General features: G+C 47.0%; 1 protein-coding gene and 1 long non-coding RNA gene across 18 annotated transcripts in view; one reads left to right on the top strand and one right to left on the bottom strand.

Moving 5' to 3' along the window:
• The window catches only part of Bmal1 (basic helix-loop-helix ARNT like 1), a 96,490-nt gene that overhangs the window by 55,952 nt on the left and 17,396 nt on the right, over positions 1–23,142 (bottom strand). For 16 of the 17 annotated variants that reach the window (XM_087211623.1, XM_087211619.1, XM_021263823.2 and 13 more), the window contains exon 2: positions 16,145–16,217. The gene's annotated coding sequence lies outside the window, so the exon portion shown is untranslated. Of the gene's footprint in view, positions 1–16,144; positions 16,218–17,747; positions 17,767–23,142 lie in introns of those variants that run through there. The other variant, XM_087211618.1, reaches the window with a different exon arrangement.
• On the top strand, positions 931–8,931 carry LOC110350560 (uncharacterized). Its single transcript, XR_002397183.2, has 3 exons — positions 931–3,745; positions 7,884–7,965; positions 8,640–8,931. It is a non-coding gene; the product is annotated as an uncharacterized LOC110350560 (long non-coding RNA).

Genomic DNA, 23,142 nt, shown 5'->3' on the forward strand with positions numbered 1-23,142 from the left:
GAGAGAAGGACCCAGGCTAAGGACAGCAAGTGCAAGGACACAAAAGAGGACCAGCAAGAAAGACACGGTGTCTGACATGGAGTAAGCTGACAGCGCGGAGAGATGAGGGCAGAGAAGTAAGCGGCGGGCAGGCCATGGCAAGAGGCGTAGATTCTATTCCATGGCGGCCAGAAAGCAGGAGCTTCTCTACTTTGTAAAGGTCACTCTCCTCACTAGGCAGAAACCTGACAGCAGCAGGGCCAGGGTGGAAGTGGAGAGTCCCAGGGAGAGGGGTGGCGGCTTCAGGGTGCGCTCTGGAGGAGAAGCCGTCTGGAACTGCAGCAGACCCATGATGTGTGGGATGAGGGCAGGGGCAGCATTAACCGCGCTGCCCATATTCTGGGCCTGCGTGGTGCCACGTGAGACAGGGAAGACCGGAAGACCAGAGAAGAACAAGGTCGTGTTTTGGCTTTTTCATCTTTTCTTAAGGACAAACTGAGACTTCTTGCCCGTACACTTCGCAGTGTAGCTGCTGAGCAGGCGGTGGTGTGTGAGTTAAGGGCTTAGGGAAAAGGCCCAGGCTGTTTACTCAGACTTGGGGGTTGTTAGTATATGAGTGACTGCCGTGATGTGGCAGCATGGATCCTCCACTGCTTGGCCCCAACTCTAGACAGGTGCCCAATGTGTCACCCTGCCCTGGGGCCCTGAACTCTGCCCTGTGACTCCTTCTGCTTGGGATGCCCTTGCTAGACTTCTACAGGCAGCAGACCCTACTCATCTTCTAACACTTGCTTAGAAGTCACCTCTTCCCTATGATGCCCTTCCTGACTCCCCGAGAGAGAGCCACTGCCCTCCTGTCTTCTCCCACTGCACCTCACTATGACCTCAACAATGACCCAGCCCATGTGCCACCTCATCTGTTTACCCCTTCCCCTCAGTGAGCTTCTGGAAGGCAGGGACTGCAACTCTGTTCCTCTCTGTCCCCATCGCCCAACATGAAGCCTGAGCACAGCGGATATTTACTAAATGAATGGAGCTCTCCTGTCTAAAAGAGGAGTGAAAGAAATTACATCCATGCAAACTGACTCACACTGCAGCTGCTGTCTGCAAGGAAAAAAAGGTGGAAAAATAAGGCGCTGTCACTGAGCACTAATAAGCTCAATGGGAAAGAGTGATATCTTCCCTTGCAGAGCTTCTTAACAATCTAGAAGAGCTGCCAGGAACCTAAGAGGTGAGTATCTCAGGGGATGCAAGGTGTGACAAGAAATGTACCTGATGAAGGTGTTCTGGGTTTCAACTGTGGAAACAGCCAACAACCAGTGCACCAGGCATCAAAGACAGAGGGAAAGAGGTGACATCCCTTCCATTTAGCCCTGAGAGGAATCCTAGGGGCCAGGTACTACAAGCCTTCCTCCATAGATGAGGTCAAGGAGTTACCGAAGAGCTCAGTGACCTGACCAAGGTCACAGAGCTGGAGAGTGAAGGTCTCATACCCAGGCCTGCTAACACCAGTGCTTGTATTCCTTCCAGCACAGTCCAGAGCCTGCCTCTCAGACACAGGTTCCCACAGCAGCAGCACCCTTAGGATCCTGTGAGCCTCGGACTGCACCGAGGAAGCATGGTTCTGGAGAGGGGACGGGATTTACCCAGGGCCGCCTACAGGAGCTGCAGTCTGATCTCGCACTCCTGCCCAGGCTCTGGGAATGCAGCCTGCATTCTCACACATACTCCTTAGTGGGCACAGACAAAGCAAAAGCAAAAACAGTCTCACAGTCTAACCTATCTGCTCACATGCACCTTACAAATATATGTGAGAGGAGACAGAGATTGTGTCTTTCGTGAACTGTGACTCACATGGTCCTGAGGTCCCACAAACAGGCATTAAGGTAACTGAAGAGCTTTTACTGCACCAAGCAGATGACAAAACCAGCAGCATGAGTTGAACTGACCAGTGCATGGTAGCTCTCTCAGAGCCAGACACACTTTGCTGCACCTGTTGTGTGCAGAACTCTCCACAAGGCAGCCCAGAGCAGGGAAGAGAACCCTGGAGCTGAACTGTGGCTCCTCCACTCACTACTTGTGTAATATTCTGAATTCTAACCGCTCTAAGCCTGTTTCCTCATCTATACAAAAGACTGCACCGCCCATTTCACAAAGCTGTGCCCACGTGGGGTGGCATATGTACCTGGCGTACAGCAAAGGTCAAATGGTTTTGTTCATTCCTGAGCATGCAAAATAATTTATGTATACCATAGAAAAAGGAATGGAAAAAACAGCTACGCCCAAACTCTTGTAAAATCTTAGTATGATAAAATAGCATCTTTTGAGGACGTACTAAAGCATAAAGAAATTCTGTAAGAAATTTTTAGCGGCTGAGTAATTTTAAGGCAGGATGGGGGAAGGGAAAGCAGAGGGAGAGGAAAGGGAAAGGGAAAAGAGAAGAGCTGAATTTGAATCTCTCACTGTACTGGCAGGAGTCAAAAAAGAGTTAACATGGACACAAAGACAATGTTACACTATGCCAACGGACAGAGGTGCTTCCTAATTACTTATAACTTTATCTTCTCTGTCAAAGTCCTATGCAACCTTTGATACCTCACTTGCCTGATGATCTTTTCTGTTTCACTCATTAGAAGGTCAATTCATATTTCTTCTATTAATTCCTATTATTATCGCACACACTGCACCGTGTCTGCTTGCTGGGCTCCCATACCAACTCCCGAGCTTCTGAGGATACACTCTGCATGTGATTCATCTCTAGGCTCACACAGTAGCTGTCCTCTCCATCCAGGATCCCCAGCCAGTAGTCACTGGCTCAGAGTCCCCAGGCAGGGACTCATCTTCCACAGCGGGAAGATGAGACAGCTCACATTTACGGTGCTCATTCCATGTTGAATATTCAAATATGAATGCACATATTCCTCCAAAAGCGCCAGTGAGAGAATACTGTCCCTGTTTTGTAGAAGGGGACACTTTGGCTCAGAGGGGTGAGGGCAGCAGCCAAAGGGTCACATCGCTAGCAAATACAATGAGGCCAGGATGTGAGCCAGAGTCTGACTCCGAATTTGTCTGTCCTCTAGAGCAGACAGCTCAGCCTGGGTCTAATGGGGCCTAGGCACTGGGAAGGATGACCAGGCTGGGCACCAACCCAGCTGTGGTCTTCTAAGTACGGGTGGTACCAAGGAGCTGTGGCAAAGGGAAATAAAAAGGTGAACACCAGCTCAGAGAAGCAGATAGGCGGCTTCTGGAGAAGAAAACTTCCACATGAGTGTAACAGGTGGCCATCTCTGAGATCGGTCCTTTCTGAAGAGAAGGAGCTAGAGCCTGGGTCAGGAGTTCTTAGCCATGTGTGATTGGCTAAGGCCACTGGTCAGAATTTTCCGATCCTTCCAAACGCTACGGGATCATTTGAGGACGTGAACCTACATGTCAGCGTTTCTAGAAGAAAGCTGTGAACAGAAGTGACCACAGGAAGTCTGGGAATGTCACCTCCCTTTCCTTTCCCCACCCTTCAGCTCAGTAAAGGGAACTTCCATGGTGTGTTGTAGGCACTGTCGCACCTCACACCTGTCATCGGCTAAGCCCTGCTCCTCAGGTCTTCTGGGCCTAGGCCTGGCAACCTCCCACCACCTAGGGCCTCGAGTGCTGACCTCGGCACTGAAGGTTTGGCCCTTGCTGGAAAAGATGAGCCAGAGCTGGGAGAGCTGTGTAAAAGGAAGCCATGCTTCGGCTGTTATGTGTCTGCCGACACAACTGACATCCTCAGGTAATTGCTTAATAACTGGTTATAATATTTAGGGAACATTTTTGTCACCTTGCAGGATGATAACTATTACCAATATCAAGATATGAAATCATTTAATTAAATCCACAGACTTAGGTATTTTGAATCCTTTTCTAAGAAAAATATGTCATTTTCATGGCGTATTTGTGAGCTTTAAAATTGGCTTTCTGTATATGTGTTGAAGCAATAACTAGATTATCAGGGTTACAGAAGGATACTCATGAGGAGAGGATGAATTAGACCAGCCTTTTTGGATATTTGGAGTACTGATTCAAATATTTTTTAAATGAAAATGAAAATCCCACTTCTATGTATCTGTACCACTAAAAACCTCAAGCAAAAGTTCACAAAAAGTTCCACAGCAGCCTCGGCAAAGAATCAGAAATAACCTGAGTGCCTATGACCATGAGCATGATTGAAGAAATGTAAAATGCATCCATAAATGGGGTACAACTGTCAAAAATAAATGGTACATTTACTGCTGACTTGGAAAAATAACTCTAACAACTGACAGCTGTAAAAAGAAAGCTGCAGAACAGTTTGCATAGAGATTCTATTTTATGAAACAAAAGCATAATCGTATAGGTTGGGGGTTAGGGCAGAAGGTAGAGTGGAGGACAGAAACAGGTGCAAAATCTAGATGTGTAAGCAACAAATTCATTGGATGGAGGAGGGAGACAAAAGACTTTCTTGTTTACTCAATGCGCTTCAATGTTGTTTGAATTTGTTACAAATGTATACTACTTTCATGATGACAAAAGCAAAAATCAGATTTTAAAAGCCCATGGAATTTAAAGAGCTATCACCATTACTCTTTAAACTCATCAAGGAAATTGAAAGGGAAGCAAGGCTTCCAAATTCATTCCTGGAAGCAAGTGTTACTTTGATTCCAAAACCAGGGAAAGATCCAACCCAAAAAGAGAACTAAAGGCCAATCTCCCTAAGGAACACAGATGCAAAAATCCTCAACAAGATACTGGCAAACAGAATACAGAGGGTCATCAAGAAGATCATACACCCTGACCAAGTCGGATTTGTCCCAGGGATCCAAGGATGGTTCAACATTCGTAAATCAATAAATGTAATACACTATATTAACAGAGTCAAGGACAAAAACCATATGATCATCTCAATAGATGCAGAAAAGGCAATCGACAAAATCCAACACCCATTTATGATAAAAACCCTACAGAAAATTGGCATAGAAGGTCTTTGTCTCAACCTGATTAAGGCTATCCATGAAAAACCAACAGCCAACATCATACTAAATGGTCAAAAACTGAAAACTTTCACATTAACATCAGGAACAAGACAAGGATGCCCACTATCACCACTCCTGTTCAATATAGTTCTGGAAACATTAGCCACAGCAATTAGAAAAGAGAAAGAAATAAAAGGAATAAAGATAGGAAAGGAAGAAGTTAAACTGTCATTATTTGCTGATGATATTATATTTTACATAGAAGACCCAAAATACTCTGCCAAAAGACTTCTAGATTTAATTGACAGATTCAGTACAGTAGTTGGATATAAGGTCAACACTCAAAAAACAATAGCCTTCTTATACACAAATAGCAGACTCACTGAGAGAGAAATTAGGAAAACAATTCCTTTTACAATAGCATCCAAAAAATAAAATATTCAGGAATCAACCTAACAAAGGAAGCAAAAGACCTCTACACTGAAAACTACAGCACTCTAAAAAGGAGATCGAGGAGGACATAAGAAAATGGAAAGACATCCCTTGTTCCTGGGTAGGAAGAACGAATATAGTGAAAATGGCCATACTTCCAAAACTACTATATAGATTTAATGCAATGCTGTTTGAAATTCCAACAATATACTTCACAGAACTAGAGAAAACAATCCAAAAATTTATTTGGAACCAGAAGAGACCTAGAATAGCAAAAGCAATTCTAAGCAACAGAGACATGGTAGGGGGGGTATCACAATCCCCAACTTGAAACTGTACTACAAAGCTACTGTGATAAAAACAGCATGGTACTGGCAAAGAAACAGACCCGAGGATCAGTGGAACAGATTAGAAGATGAAGAAACAACTCCAGACATACTCAGCCACCTCATCTTTGACGAAGGAGCCAACCACCCTCATTGGAGGAAATACAGCCTATTTAATAAATGGTGTTGGAAAAACTGGATTTCAACCTGCCAGAGATTAAAACTAGACCCATATATATCACCATGCACTAATCTAAGATCAAAGTGAATTAAAGATCTACATATTAAGACAGAAACACTAAACTTGCTGGAAGATAAGTTAGGTAGAACTCTTGAAGACATAGGCATAGAAAAAAACTTTATGAACAAAACCTCAGTAGCACAGGAACTAGCACAAAGAATCAATAACTGGGATCTCATCTTATTAAAAAGCTTCTGCATTGCAAGAGAAACCACCAACAGAGCTAAGAGACAACCTACAATGTGGGAAAAAAATTTTAGCAGCTATACCTTAGACAAAGGACTACAATCTAGAATATATAAAGAACTAAAAAAAAAAAATCAGACCCCCCCCCAAATTCAAAAATGGGCATCTGAAATGAACAGATATTTCTCAGACAAAGAAGTAAAAGCAGCAAATAAATATATGAAAAAATGTTCAACATCACTGGTCATTCGAGAGATGCAGATGAAAACAACACTGAGATTCCACCTCATCCCAGAAAGAATGGCTGCTATCAAGAAATCAACCAATAACAAATGCTGGCGGGGTTGCAGGGAGAAAGGAACCCTTCTCCATTGTTGGTGGGAGTGCAAACTGGTGCAACCACTGTGGAAATCAGTATGGAGATACCTCAAAGAACTAGGGCTAGAGGTCCCATTTGACCCAGCTGGGGATCTCCCCCAAAGAATTAAAAGAATCATACCACAGCAATATATGTGCACCCATGTTTATAGCGGCACAGTTTGTAATAGCTAAAGCTTGGAAGCACCCCAAGTGCCCATCAACTGGAAACTGGATAAAGAAGATGTAGTTTTTTTATAAAATGGAGTACTACTCAGCCATAAAGAACGAGAAACTAGAGACATTCATAGCTAAATGGATGCATATTGAGGCCATACTCCTAAGTGAAATAAATAGGACACACATGTGTAAATACCAAATAGTTTCTCTACTGTGAGAAACTGAAAGTGTAAATAAGAATTAAAATGACTAAAATGAATAACTGATAATTTGAAATAGGAAGAAAAGGTCCAGAGGTGTACGGGTGGTGGGAGGGGAAGGGGAAAGGAAAGAAGGGAAAGGAAAAATTATGAGAAAAGAAAAAAATGGAAACAAAGTCTATGTAAATAGGGAAGGGTGGAGAGGTTGAAGGGAGCACAGGGAATGGGGAAAAAAATAAGAACCAAGATACATCATGTACAGGTACAAGCACCCAATGATAAATGTAAATGTATTGTATACCTAAAATGTACCAATAAAAGAATTTAAGGAAAAAAAAAAAGCTCATGGAATAATGGTAATTGCTAAAGATGGTCATGTTTGCCAGGACTCCTCTGGAGGGAGCCCATGAGAGGCTGCTTCTTTCCACCCTTGCCCTGGGGAAGGGACAAAGTACACAAGGGAATGAATGGTCCCCAGCTCTAAAACTCTCAAGCCCCTCACCTGGTTCAATATAGATTCTGCCAAATGATAACTATTTTCATGAGAGAGTGAATAAAAAGGACTGTCTTCCATTTTTCAAATTTACATCATAAATTGTTGAGTTAAAAGAGTTCACAGCAGCGTACTCTGGCACCTCCATTAAATAGTGGCTATCAAAGGACTAAAAGGGCCAAAGGGGAAGGGGAAGTGGGAGGGGTAGGGGAAAGGAAAGAAGGAAACAGAATTAATATGAGAAAATGAAAAAATGGAAACAAAGTCTTTGTAAATAGGGAGGGACGGAGGGGTTGAAGGGAGGGCAGGGGAATGGGGAAAAAATAAGAACCAAGAAAAGTTGTGTAAAGGTGCAAATTGTCAATGATGAATGTCATACATTGTATACCTAAAATGTACCACTAAAATTAATTTTTAAAAATGTATATTCTTACTAGTTAACATTTTATGTTGATATACATGCCTTGGTAAAGGCTAAAAATTCTTAATGAGGAAATCCCACAGGGAGAAGAGAACATAAGCAACCCTACAAAATCCAAAAGAGCCTAAAATACTGTGCCCACTTACGTTATCAAGAGAATGACAGGTAAGATAAACTTCCTACTTGTGGTCAGAGTTGCTAAAGAAAATAATTTGACATTGATGCACAGTAGCGAAGGGACTACACACTCAATTACCAGCCGGCCACGCAGCCACTCTGCAGCCAGGCCAGGGGAAGCTGGGTCCCCTCCTTCTAGATCTTTGTGTTTTCATGAAGAGGCAGAAACTTGGATTTTTATACAAAATTTACCATTTTTTAAATGTTAGCCACTAATTTAAAGATTGTAAAATGCTGCAAACACTGGACAAAATACATCTGCAGGCCAAAGGCAGCCAGGGAGGAAGGGAGAGGAGTTTCCAGCCTCTGTCCAAAGGTATCTGCATATTTCTGAACGGCTCATTTTGTTCACTTTTCTTCTCAGAAAGATGGAGAGAGGCAGGGAAATGGTATGAAATGGAGAGAAAAGCAAGAAAGGCAAGAAGTTGTTATTAAAAAAAAAATTCTAGGGCCGGGATTTAGCTCAGTGGTTCTGTCGCCTGCCTTGCAAATGCAAGGTCCGGAGTTCAATCCCCAGTACAAAAAAAAAAAAAAATTTCTAACATACTTATGAAGATAATGGTACCTATCTACATCACATTTTGAAGAAATCACATTTATTTAGCTATTCTAGGCAGGAAAAAACTTTCTTTAGCTGTTCATAGTATCTTTATTTGTAACAGCCAAAAATTGGAACCAATCCAAAGATCCAGCAGCAGGTCAAAGTACAAGCAAATGGCACAAAACGTTGAGAGAAGAATTTCTTGGGTCTGGAGTACAGAGTAACTCAGAACACTGCCCACGATTTACTGTCAATGAAACTACTAGAACTTAGTATTATGTATCACACGTCTATCATAAAAACTTTAAAATAATAGCAACAACCATTGAAATGCTCCTGTTTGCCAGGTACTATCCAGGCATTTGGCACCTAGATCACCAAGGTGGGTCACCCAGCCCATGGGCATGATTCCAATGAAGTCCAGCCTAACAAACCTCCCTCAGAAACAAAACAACAAAGAACTTACACTCAACATCCCAAAACTGGGCTCAGTCATTCTTTCCAAAGCCAAAACAACATATACAACATTTGTGCTAACGATGCTATCTGGACATAATTAGCAATTCATAAAGTACTTGCCTTACATGGCATCGCACTTACTCATCACAGCCTCTAACTGTGCATCCTGGACTTTATCTCTTGCCCAAAGTCTTTTTACAGCTACTGTTAACAGTAATACTTTTAAGAAACAAGAATGATGCTAGCAGATACTAGATACTTGGCATTTTCTATGTGCCTCGCACAGTGGGAAGCACATTTCATTTTACTCTCACAGGAACCTTAAGGCTATTCCTCCTATCACAAGCCCACTTGGAGAGGAAGGTGCTGAGGCCCTGAGGCCTGGGTGGTCTGTTTTAAATCAGCAACATATGCGTGGCTCACGACCTGAAGCAGCCTCACCGCCAGAGTCTGAGCCCAGGGTGCCACAGCCCTTTGAAGAAGGCCTCTTGAGGGCCATGTGCGCCTTAAGCCCACCTCAGTTTGCAGCTGGCAAAGGAGCCTAGGGCCTGGCGAACATCCCCTTTGTCCTCCCACATTGTCCACTTTCCCCACTTGGTCAGAAGCCATTTTTAAGTTATTTTTCTCACTCAAAAACAGTGTGAGTCACCTGGAGCTCAGCCAAGTTGGCCTTAGAGGGCCCTGGTGGCCTGCTGAGGTGCCCTGGAGGACTGGGGGTCCCTCACTGCTAGAGTCCAGACAGGCTTTTCACGTCACTGTGATCTGAAGGGACCTTGGAGGAGGGTCCTGACGGTCACAAGCCGGTAAAGTGGTCACTGAGGTATCAAGATGGGGAAAGGAGAAAATATTTATTTAACCAAGAGCTACGAGACATTTATTATTCAAAGTGGAACATTAGACCCTTGAGAGGAGACACAGCAAGGTGATAAATTATGCAAGTAAAAACATTGTTCAAGAACAACACACATACCCATGCACATGCACACAAACTGAAAAGGAAGCAGCTGCTCTGCAGTGATGCCTTCAAGTTCTCCTCTAACCCTCTGTGAAGCCCTGAGCCCCGACTGTCTAAGGTACTGCAGAGATCACAGGCCAGGGCCAGGCAAGAACAAGGACAGCAGGCACACAGAGGTTATTGTGACCCGCCACGGACAGTCACCTCAGAGTGTGTGCAGGTCGACACCAGAGGACGGGCAGCAGGCTCTGTCCTGGGAGCGAAATGGGTTCCTTTCCTGATAGAAGGATGACAAAGGAGCAAAGGGAGTGGACGGAGGAACACATCCTGCCAAGTCATGGACGTTTCCTCAGCACTGCAGGCTCTGATGCAGAAACCAGGAGATGAGGCCGAGGGCTAAACCCCAGGCACACAGCCAGGAGGCTCCACGAAGCAAAGAGCCTGGGGTGGCTCCATTAGGGTCTCTGCCGAGGTTCCCAGGACACACGGGGCCAGGAAGCATGATAGAGGAGCGGGCAACCTTGGGCTGCCGAGCACCTTTGGGTGGGGCGCCTAGCCAGATTCCTTGGTACTCCTGTTGTCCTGGCACTTACAGGGACTGCAGCAGGGCAGCAACAAACATTCATTAATCTGCTAACCATGCAAATGAATGTAAATGTATCACAGTCGCTAGAGATGAGCAGGAGGACAGGCTGCCAGAGCACATGGCAGGGGACCTGTGGGGCGCAGAAGAATGGGCAAGAGTGCACTCCTACAGGCCAGCTCCTAGGACCAGGCCCGCTCCACCAGAAACCCTGCTGCTCTGGGCCTCAGTTTCCTCACATGGTATCTCTGAGATAGTAATGAACACATTCCTCAGCCAACACCTACTGAGCCCCTCATGCAAAGTATTATCCCAGTACTGTGGCTGGCAATGCCTGACACAGGGTGAGCAGTCAATCGGCACAGAGAGTCATATGGGAAAGGTGACGATGACACCTCGCTTTTTCTCAGGGAAGTCGAGGAAGGCTTCCCCTGAAGCTGCTGAGGTTTGAGGGGTGAACAGGAGTGGACGAGGCCAACCAGGAGGCAAATGCATTCCGTGCGGAGGGAGAGCTGTGGAGAGTCCCTGCACTGGGCGGCAGCTTCATAGGCATTTCCAGCTGAGGAAAGTAGTTCCATGAGCCTGCTGGGGTGCCCTGGTCACATCTCTGTGCTCAGAAGGGTCCCAGCTTATTGTGAGCCCCCAAATAAAAGTTGCTTTCTTGCCGCAACTTCCTGGTTCCATAGCAGAATCAGGAAATGAAGACAGTAGGTATCAAGCTGAAGGCCCTGGATGAAAACAGGAATGTATTTCCTATAGACTCCTACACTGTGCTAGTTCCCACTTGGGTAGGAATCTGGGATCCCTGGGTCAGAACCTCCTCCTATTCAGTTACTCCTCAGTACACATCCACTGAGGACTTTACAAGGTCCCAAATGAAGATAAAAATGCCCTTCACATCTACTACCATAGAGAATCACAAGAGCTCTTTATCCTCAGTCCAAAATATATTCTCAGCTGGACGGTAGGCAGACCTTATTCCAGAGCATCTCTTAACAGATTATTTTACATTTTCAATTACAATTATTAATCCATCAACAAGAGCAAAAATTAAATTAAATTAAAAACTAAAAGTCAGAGACAAATAATATAGAGAAGTGACATTCCTGAGGTCCCAGTATACTGAGGGACACAACAGGCAGCCCCAAAACCACGCCTAGAAAAACCTCTTCTGCACTCAAAGCTGAGGAGTGCATTGGCCCCACCAAACTCAGTGGCCAGTGAACCTCCAATTCCAAGTACATTTGATTGCACCATAAATCTGTTGTTTGGCCACACAAACAGGCCTTGCTGTCTTCACTCTCTCAACAAACATGTACTGAGCCAGGTGCACTGTGCTGGCACTGGGAACAGAGAGATGTGTGTGTGTGTGTGTGTGTGTGTGTGTGTGTGTGTGTTCATTCTCCACCCTAAGGAGCTCAGTTTACTAAGCTTAACTGGTAGGTAGGTAAGTCAACAGCTACTCTGATAAGTGCTTTGCAAAGAGACCCATACAGGGTATTCTGGGAGGCAGGAGGAAGGTCACCTCCAGGTCACAGAGAGAGGTTGGGTGTACGGAGAGTCCGTGGAGGAAGGGGTACCCAGGACAGCAAGGGGAGACTGGGATTGTGCTACCTCGATGGGGAGCAGGCTCAGGTCATTCCTGAGATGACCTGGCACTGGCAAAGATCCTAGAGTTGAGGGCTGGTACTGGCTGGGCTGAGGCTGAAAATAAGGGGTTGAGAAAAGGCAGAATGAGGAAGGTGGCCCTGGGCCATGTTATGGGAGGATGGCAGGCTCCCTAAGGGGCCTGACTTTCCTCCTGAGAGCACTGATGAGCCCTTAGAGAGTTTTAAGTAGAAGAAAGCCATCATGAGACAAGGTAGATAGAAGCATCTTGTTGACAAGCACGCAGGGAGGGAATGAGGGAGAAGATGGGCAAGATGACCAATTAAAAGGACATTGTCAAAAAAAAAAAATCCGAATGATGACTCCTAAACACAGGAACACAAGGGAAGAGAAAAAAGTGAGTTGAGCAATCAGAAGATGGGCTGCTTAAGGCGCAGTACCCAGTGGCATATGATAGCTGAGGGAAAGAACAAGCCAAGGACCACGCCTGAAGGGGAGGCAACTGAGGGGTTAGGTGACAGCGCCACAGGGAGCAAAGCAGCCCGCCAGCAGCAGGGAGGAGTTCAAGGCGCCCTGGGGCGGATACCCAGGAGGGAAGGCTGGGCCAGGTTCCCACCCAGAGGCAGGTCTGGAGATCTACAGGACAGAGAAGTAGATGTGCTCACCCGGGAGAACACCAGGGATGGCAGGAAAGGGACAAGGCTAAACGAAGGCTAAAGAAAAAGAAAGGAACATGGGCAAAGCAGGCTGCAGAGGCTGGGCCCTGGGAGGTTGGGGGGAACCACTAGACCGCAGAGCTGGGGACTGGGAAGGGAATGCTCAGCCTCAGGAGAGGGTTGTTACTGGAAGGGCAGGAGGCAGTGTTAACCAGACCCAGAAATCAAAGGGAAGGGCTCAGTGGACAAGTCTAGAGCGGCATCTAAGACCACTGTCACACACATTTCACTTGCTCCATCAGAGAGGCCTTTTCTGATCAGCTACCTAATCTATCAGCTTCACACTCTCCACCCCAACCTCCCTTTCCTTCCCAACGTGATTGGATCATGCCTGACGTCACACATCGTACTCTACATCTAGAACACCTGCCTCCCAACAACAGAGACTTCGTCTGGCATCGCTTCTGTAACAATCGTGCCAAGAGCAGCACCCGGCACACACGGGCTATGCACTCACTGCGTCCCAAGTCACCTGGTTCATGTGGAGCCGCAAACAATTACTAAGCATAAAACATGCTACATGCCAGATTCTGTCCTCGGCACAGGGATACAGTGAGAAGGCAAAATGGAGCCTTGCTTCTGAGGTTTGAAGTTGGAGGTGAGCAAAAAAAAACACCATGTATTTAGAGAAAAATTACATTACAATTGCCATAGAGCTAGTACTGGAACCAGCCTCTTGCCTTCAAGTGCTATTTCCTGTCCAAGTTTAAGGCTGCCATCTTCTCCAAAAACTAGAGGACAATTTTACCGAGGAAACAGCTAAACTAAGTGTGTGAGGTTTGCTCTTAGACTCTTCCAGACTTCCCAAATTTCTTTCACTCTTTTAATAGACTCCTACAAAGTGGAAACAACCACTAGAGAGTCTCAATAATTAACCTGAAGGGGTCAATCCACCTCTACAGAAGTAGCAGGAGAAATTCCAGACCTAAGTGAGAAAAAACAGGGAAGAGCATAAACCAGGGGTCATCTAGGCCTGGGTTCAAATCCCTTGTAACCTTGGGGAGGTTGTTCAACCTCTGAATGACTTGCTTTCCTTATGCCTAAATGGAGTACTAACTCTCCCACGGTCAGTATCTGCAGAGATGAAATGAAATGATGCACACGGAGTACTTATCACTGTACAAGGTGCCTGATCAGTGGCTGAACAGTTACATCTACTGGTTTTTTTTCCCTTTTGTGGTACTGGGAATTGAACTCAGGGATTCATGCATGCTAGGCACATGCTCTAGCTGAGCTCCACCCTCAGCCTTCTTTTTATCTTTTATTTTAGGACAGAGTCATGCCAAGTTACCCAGGCTGGCCCTACCTAGCCTCTTGAGTAGCTGGGACTGTGGTGTATAGCACTGTCCTGGCTACACCTATTGCTTTCATTCTTAGACTTCTAACTGCTATATTTATAGAAACCAAGTAAGAGACTATTTAGAATTCAAAGCACATAATGAGCACTTGAAATACTCAAGATAACAAACTGATAGATAGGTGCATGCTTTGAGGAACTGCCTCATATCCCTCATACTTGGAAAGATCCTACAGTAAGTTTTGTTTCAGTATTTGGTCCACTCCATTGTCTCCTCCAGTTTATGCGTATGTAACTATTTCCGCAACAGATCACATCTTGTCTCCTGGCAAGAGGCCAAACAGAGGCTGAATTCTGTGGCGCAAGTTGTGGCAGAGTTACCAACACCACACCTCGAAGGGAGCCCAGGAACACAATCACAAGCCCCATGTACACACGAACGCCAAACACACCTTGGCTCCAAAGGAGGCGTGAGAACTAGTCACAGCTTGCTTTGCTTGTCTCAAAGCTAAAGAAAAGCTTATTCTGACATGTAAATGTCTAGATCTTACTGGTTTCCCTTCTTTGACTATGCAAACTCTCCATGGGTCTATTTTAATGACATCTCCATTCTTTACTCTCACTGATGTCTGATCCCATGCAATCTGGCTTCATCACCTCTTCACCTCGCATGCTATTACATTCCTCAAGGCCATGTGTAAAGATTTTGTCACAAATTCAGCATCTTTTCTTCAGATCCCGTCTCCTTGGTCTCTGCTACCCCATCCTCATCCATGGCTGGGATTCTGTCTTCCATGGCCTCAGAGCTCTTCTACTTTCTTCCTCTTCTGCCAAAGTCAGGCACTTTCCCCAGGGATCAGCCCTCTGCTCATCTTGGGAGGACTTTAAATTATCGCTTCCATCCTACATCTCCATACTTCACTTTCTTAGTCCAGCCTTCATCCTGTATTTCCAGTCATCGATTGGACACTGCTGTGGATGAGTCACTGTCATCTTGAATTCAGCATTTCTAGATCCAGGTGCCTCAGCCATCTCTTTCCACTCCAACATCCACACTTCAGTCAATGATACCACTGCAAACCACCAAGCTTAAACTTTCATCTTCTCTGACTCCTGACTTTAAAGTCTAAAAGGGCTAAATATCTGGCTGGTTCTTCCTTTGCAGTATTTCTTCCACCAGTCATTTGCTTCCATTAGCCATGTGATTCATGCCTGGATTGTTACTACTGCCTTCTAACAAGGTCCTGTGCCTCTTGCCCGGCTAACAGATGAATGCTCCTAAAGCACTGTTGTTTTATGTCTTTGCTCAGAATGACTTCAATGGATTCTTACTGCTCTCAGGATAAAATCTGAGTGCCTTGGCACTTGGTATCTAGAAAAGGAGTGGGGAAACTATAGACCACAGGCTAAATCCAGCCCACCACTTGTTTCTGTAAATAAAGTTTTCCTGGAACACGGTCATACCTATGCATTTATATATCATCTATGGCTGTTTTCACAGTAACAGTGAGGTCACACAGCCTGTGAAGCCAAAAATATTTAGCATGTGGTCCTTTACAGAAAAAGTTTGCTGACCCTGAACTGGAATAATCAGAAGTCAGCATATCCCACCAAAGTTCTTGCCCACAACACCTTTGGGTGAAGTTTTTGCCTCCGGTGGACCTGCTGCTGAGCTCACTTTCTTTACACCTTACACTCATGTTCTCAAGCAGAGAAAAATCTTACTTCACTCCTCTATGACATTTTGCAATCTACAGTTTCCTTCAAAACAGCTGTGCCCATTCCCCATCCTCTGAGTTCTCCTCCTCCGGCCTCCACCCCTGCACATACCACAGTAACCTACAGTGAGACTCCACTTCCCCTTTGTAATCTTCCAGCCCATTCTGCAGGCTTCTCTAGCCCAGGCTTGGTAACCTCCACAGAGTACCTGCCAATGATAACCACCCTGCCATTCATTGCAAATACCAATCCTGGACAGCATACTTTGATAAGTAGACATCAAACTTACCAATGAAGGCCTAGGAGTCCACATTTGAAAAGATAAGGCTGTGTCCAAAAGCATGCACTCTAGCCAGCACCACCTAAAAGCCAATGAAATAAGAGTTTAGCTTTAAAGGAGAATATTTATACATTTTTTAAAAAATTCATAATATACAGTAAGGTTTGATTTACCATCCTCCTAGGGTGCCCATTGCTGCTTCTTTGCCTAGAAAACCCTTGCTTGTCCTTGAAACCCATTAGCCTTTCCCCAGGGGCCTCACCAGTGTCCCAGGTGGGCCAGGGACTCCTCCTTCCTCTCAGTTCCCATGGGACAGTGGTGACATAAGGGACACAGGAACACTACGGCAGAATTTCCTGTTTAGCAACAGAAGTCTCTAGGCTGTGGGCTTTCTAAGAGAAGAGACCTGTCAAATTCACCCTACAACTCCTCCCACTGTATAGAACACTGTGGGCATTTATATATGGTCCTCAACAAACATTTGTAAAATCGATGGAAAAACAACCTGCTCAATTCATTAACATATGCCTGGGTATCTGAACTTCTGCTAGGCCACTGTTTTCGCCATAGAAAGACTTACGTCAGTCCCATTGCTTTGAATAAGCAATGGTACACCAGGAAGGATTAATGAGATTAATCTAAATGCACTCCTTCGCAGTGATACTCCCTGAAGCAGAGAGCTTCAGAGGCTCCCCGGCTCTCAGCAGGCAAAGCCAACTCCACAGCCGGGACACCAGGCCTGCACCAACTGGCCCGGCCCAACTTGGCAGCCTTGGCTTGCCTCTGCCCTAGTGAACCCTACCATCCAGACAGCCAGGGCTGCCAGCCAGTCCCCCACACACAGTCCCCTCGGCATCCTCTCGCTGGGTATCTTCCTCCACACTAGCTCCCTATACTGATGCCATCTGTTTCAAACATCAGAGCCCCCAAAGGTATGCCTTTTCCTCTCCATTTTTTACAGCAAAACACATATTGACATAACATGTATGATCTTAAGCCATTTTAAGCGTACAACTTGGTAGTATTAAGTACATTCATGTAGTCGTGAAACAATAATCACCACCATCTACCTCCTAAACTCGTTTCATCTGAAAAAGGGAACTATACCACTAAGCAGTAGCTCTCCCTTCGCTCTTCTCTGGCACCAATAAGTCTCGGTGAAACAAAACAATGAGGCAATGAAGAAATGGAAACACGGATACATCAGACTCAACTCGCCCTCCCCACAGAAGTTCTCCCATGGTACTATCTTCACATCTTTCTCAGATTTATTTCAATCTTAAATAATTTTTTTTTTGGTGGTGGTGGTGGTACTGGAGATTAAGTCCAGGTCTTTCATACCCTCAGTTTTCCGGCCTGGTCTCAAACTTGTACTTCTCCTGGCTCAGCCTCCCAGAATTCTGTAATTACAGGTATGTACTACCATTCCCAGCTTAAGTGATTTTTATTTCTCTCTCTCTCTCTGTCTCCCTCCCTCCCACTCTTGCACAATTATATTCTCCTTCAGGGCAGGAACTATATGAATCATCTGTAAAGTTATGCTTAGGCCCCATGCATGTATCTGGCTTGTCCCCCGTGATGCTGGATCTACTGCACATGTCTTCCTCCTCACCTTGCAGCGTGGGGCAGCACTTAAATCCTTCCCTCTTGCTCAGCTACTGTCTTCACTTGGCTTCCCGGACAGTACTCTCTCTTGGTACCACCACCCCTCCAGCACCCCAGCACCCCCGCTTCCCTGGCTACTCCTCCTCCTCACTTCTTCCTTATCTCGCCCCCTCTAATGTGGAGAGCAGGCCTCACCCTGATCTACGCTCTGCTGCCACTCCCTCAGTGGTCTCAGCTAGTCCACGGGTTCAGGGCTGATGGTGCTCCCCCAGATTTCTCTCCGAGCCTGGACCTCTCCCCCGAACTCCTGACTGGCAGATCCAACAGCCAGTGTCAAGTCAGAATCACTCAGACAGAAGCTCTGTGCAGGCCATGCTCCTCTCGGCACCCCCAGAGTCTCACCATCTCAGTTTAAGACAACATTCTTCCAGTCGCCTAGGTCAAAACATCAAGAGTTGCTCCCAGTTCCTATCTTTCTCTCTCATTCCACGTCCAGTCCTCACCAAAACATATCCAGAACATGACCACTCCACACCACCTCCACCATCACCATCCTGGATTGCTGCAACGGCCTCCCAATTGGGCCCCTGCCTCTACCCTTGGTGTCGCTCCTACCTCCACCCATGGTCTGTTCTCAGTAGAGGAAGAAATCTGTTCCTACATGAACCACATCATGTCATTTCTTTGCTTGACTCTCTCGTAGGGATGATGCAGAGTTGGACGTTTCCCAAGTTACACCTACAGGCCGGGGGCCAGGCTGCGGGGTGGGAGGGTCTGAGGCCACTATCCTCCTCCCATCCTCTTTTCTCAGCTGGCAGTCCTGACACCATCTCCTACTATCTGATTTTTCATAGAAAGGAAACTCTTTACAGGGAGGGAAACACAATCAGTCCACTTTCCTTTCCAGTTAGAGCACCACAAGAAGTCATAAGGTGTGTGTGGAGTGTACCATCATTTAATTCCAGTTACCAAAAATACAGCCAGCCTGAGGTTAAGTACAAATAAAACCACTCCGGCCTCTCATTAGCTCTCCTCAGAGCTCCAACCATAGCTTCCCCTAGTCCCTCTCCTTTTTGCCCCCTCCGGTCCCTTCAACCACAACCCAGTGCTGGAGTAATTTTAATAGAGCCTAATTTAGGAAGCTCAGGCTCCCTCAATGTTAATTATTATTGTTATCAACACAAGGCCAGTGGGTCAGACTAACTTTGAGCCCCCAGCAGGGTCACTGGTAGGGTGACACTTCAGAGAGGAAGCTGCTGAATGGATATTTACATGTACAAACCCTTCTGGCAGAAATCGGCCAACCTTTAGGCAGTGAGATTCAAGAGCTGCCTAGAAGGTCCCAGTAAATTGCAAGTGATCAGAGAAGCTCGACAAGTGGTGGCAGGGGTGATAGGAAGTGTGTGTGAAGTCTGCAGAAAAGAGCTGCCGCAGAGAGAGCACCACCCAGACGAGGAGAGACACTCTGTGCCTTTTAAGAAACAATTTTCGCAGCAAAGCCGAGGAGCGAGAGAGGCTTCTTACATCATGGGGACAAGGTAATAAGGCTGTAAAAATGGAACTCAAATAAACCACACGCAGAGCCCACATGGGCCCAATTTTCCAGGAAAAATAGCGATTGCCATAGCATTCAGATGAGGGAAGTCACACTTGTGTCTCAGCACAGAAAACAGCTTTCAAAAGTCATTAGGCTGCAGAAAAGCCACTGGGTCTGCCACAGGAGCAGAGCCAGCTCTCCCCTGCCCCTCTTTCTCCAGACGAGGGAGCAGGTCCATGAAGCTCCAAGGCTGTGCTCCCCAATGTGAACAGCACCGGAGGTCAGGAGAGGCCCTGTGGCCCTCCCAGCTCTCTCCTCGGCCCGGATGTGCTCCCAGATATCACTCCCCGCAGCCCCTGCAGCCCTGAATGTGCTGGCAAACACTCCTGGAAACCCTTCTGCAGCTTCATAGCTCTCATCAAAGTGCTTCTCCCCACCTCGCCAGTCCATCTCATCACCATCTCTGCCCTCTCCCACCTCTGCGCCCCTCACTGCTGACACCCCCCACACATATGGTACCTGCCCACACTCCTGGTCCCAGTGTTCAGTCCTCCACCACACCACAGGCAGGACAGCTTCCCAGTGGGCAGCCGATCCCTGAGCCACCTTAATAGGGCTCTCGCACTGTCATCTTGGGCAGTGAATTCACTGCTACAAGTCTTAGCTTCCTCATCTGTAACCTGGAGATAAGGACAGCACCTCACCCGGGTCACTGTGTGGATTGAACCAGTGAATGCACACAAAGCACTTAGAGCCATACCTGACACCTGCTGGGCCCCAGAAACTTCCAGCTGTGACACATGCCCAGTGTGTCAACCGAGCCCCACGCGTGGCCCTATGTCCTTTCATCTCCATCTCCTCTGCGTGGGCCTCTTACCTTTGCCGAGAATGTGAGCCTGTCCTTCAAGGTGCTGACAAAACCAAGCACTTCCATAAAACCTTCTTCATTCCCAGCCCCATGCAATGGAATTTCCTCCTCACCTAACAGGATGAGCCTGACTTGTCAGAGGTCCCTCTTCTTAATGTCCCTTGAACAATCATCAGCTTTTAACTTTTTTCATCCTTCCCTCTTCCCAGTCATGAACTCCTCAGAAACAAGGGGGTGCTGGGTTCTTTCTCCTCAAATGTTTATCCCCTGTAACCGTATATGGCATAACGACTCAGTAAACATTTGCTGGATTAAACTGAAATGTGAAGCCGAGAGCCAGGGTCCGCCTAAGAAACCAGACGCTGAAACAATAACAACAAAAAATCAGCAGGTCAGAGGAAGTCCTCCCGACACCTCAAAGCCGAGCAGGCTCACAACCAGTGATGTCTGCTGGTCAGTTCTGGTCATTTCCTAATGGCCAACCAAAAGCCAAATCCTTTAACAAGAGTGCAGCCTGCTTCCACTGCTATGGCACCTGACAAGCTCACTCTCGCTTAAGGAGACAGGATTCTTTCTCAGAAATCCTGTTTACTTTTCCTTATTTTAGGGCACTCTTAAAACAACCATAAGAAGGGGTCACTGTTTACCTCATTGTTGTTTTAATCAAAGCATAGGGATATAGAATTCCTCAGTCTTCACAGGTATATCACCCCTTACACACTTCCCATTTAGGAACAAATAAGTTATGAACTGTTTGTACACACACAACCTTTCACTTATACCTAAATTCACATTACTGTTACCCTGCTGCTTCATTTATGTAAGATACAACAAAGACAGTTCCTAGCATTTGAAGTAAATTTTCAATATATATTCACAATATTCGTCTTGAAAAAAGAAAAATCTGATTCTCTATTGAATCTTGGGCCAATGCCATTAGCTAGATAAATGCCAACTTAATGAAATGATTCCATAATACACAAAGATGGCTTAATGCAGCATTAGCTGAAAGAGCAAAAATTAAGAAGCAATCTAAATGCTCCACAACAAGCTCACGGCTTGCTGAAGACTTTCCCTTGATAGAGTATTATGCAGCCATCTTAAACGAGCCAGGGAAACCAGGGACCACAGGGAGGAGGGCTGAGGATACAATATTAGGAGTGAATTGGCAGAAACTGTAGGCATCCCTGAGTTCATGCCATCTGGGCTGTTCCAGTTGGGGCAGGGTAGGCCCTGGGTCTGAGGTCAGGTGCAAGGACAGTTAGGGAAAAGCTAAGAAAACATCTCCAAATGGCCAGAGAACCTGGGAGTAGCCACAGGAAATGAGAACCCTGGGCCCAGGACAGTGCCCCCACTTAGGAGCACAGGAAAGGCTCTCTGTGAGGCCAAGAACATTTCCAGAATCCCATCCCCGATCAGGCAAGAGATAGGAAGAGGACTCCCCCAGGTCTGCAGAAGGGATCAATACCTAGATGCAGAAACAGTTTTCAAACCCATTTCCAAGCCATGTCCTCTCTACGGTGTGGCCCCTGGGACAGCTCAGCCCTTCCCAAGTCTCCAAGGCCAATCCTGCCCCCAGGCAGGAGGGATGTGGCTTGCTGGCTGCTCACGTGGGAGATTAAGGCAGAGAGGCCCAGGAGGCTGCAGGTTTTAGCCAAGGGCCCCGACTCCTCAGTTCCCTGTGTGGACTGCTGCACCTCTCCTAGCTCCGAGGGTTCCATGGCTAGTCTCTGAGCACATGATCTCTGCATGCCACAGGCAGGACCCACAGGATGCTTCCACTGCTGGGGAAATGACTCCAGAGCCCCCTTGGTTCCCACTGCACCCCATAAAGCCCCGAGTGTGGAGCCCTCCTGCCAAATACAAGAGGTCAAAGTTATCTCCCTGGCTTCATGGTCCCTCCCTCAACCAAACCCCCACCTTTCCACGCCTCCCAAGGTACTCGGCCCTCCCCAGGCCCTCCCCAGCGTGGGCAGGGCCTCCGTCCTGCTCTGGATCTCGACCCCCAAGCCCCTCACAGGCCCGATCACTCCCCTTCTCTTCCTCCCTCCTCCCCGGCCTCCACACACACTGATCATACACCGTCTCCCTCAAATGACCCCAAGCCCTCAGGGCCACTACAGCCAAAGGGCCGGCTCTCCTGTGTGGACCAAGAAGGCCACCTACATGCTATCCTCCAAGCTACTCTTCTCCCCAAAGTTTGTTCTAAATATACCATTAGAGATGCTATTTTTTAAGTGGTTTAAGGGGCTGTCAAATACCTTGAGGAGTGGGGGCAGATACTAGGCAGTGGCACCAGAGCCAGGACCCCCGGTCAGGGCCCTGGCTGATGGGGAAGCGCATCCCACCTGCCACAGCTGCCAGCAGGAAGACCTCCCCAGGTCCTACTATGTTCGGGCTGGTGGGTGCAGGGTGCCTCTGAGGTGCAGTCTGAGCAGGGCAGTCTTTCCTGGCCAGAATTCAGTCTGGGACAGGGAGCAGTGAGAGCTAAGCCCCACTGATGCAGCATGATGAGTGCCAAGCAGGGAAGGATGGAGTGAAGGACAGAGAACAGAGGTGGGAGGTGTTCCATCCACCTGAGAAGGGGCTGGGGAAGGGCTCAGAGACAGCAGGAGCATTGGCAGGGCTGGCACACGGGAAAGGGCAGGCTCATGGTACAGGCAGGCTAGGGCCTGGACACAAACAGCCAGCACAGCAGCTGAAGGCCCGACTGTGCTTTGCCCTCGCTCACACTCACACCCACCAGCAGAATCCACTCCAGCACTGCACCTGAACCAGAATAACTGCCTCCTACCCCAGGGCCCTGCTCCTCTCCCGTCCTCCCCGCCTCAGTCCACAGGCAGCCAGAGAACCCTTGAAAACATAAGGCAGACACCATTGTATTGCTCTTCACACCCCAGTGGCTTCCCATTATGCCAAGCACAAGGAGGCTCTGCTGTCGAGTGCAAGGGGGACTCCCTCAGCCCTTCCCCCTCAGCCTGGCTTGCTTTGTCTCAA

This window comes from Heterocephalus glaber, unplaced genomic scaffold, assembly GCF_053883595.1.
Source record: "Heterocephalus glaber isolate CG9 unplaced genomic scaffold, H.glaber_assembly_v1.0 deba00001428, whole genome shotgun sequence".
In the NCBI taxonomy this organism is placed as follows: Eukaryota; Metazoa; Chordata; class Mammalia; order Rodentia; family Bathyergidae; genus Heterocephalus; species Heterocephalus glaber.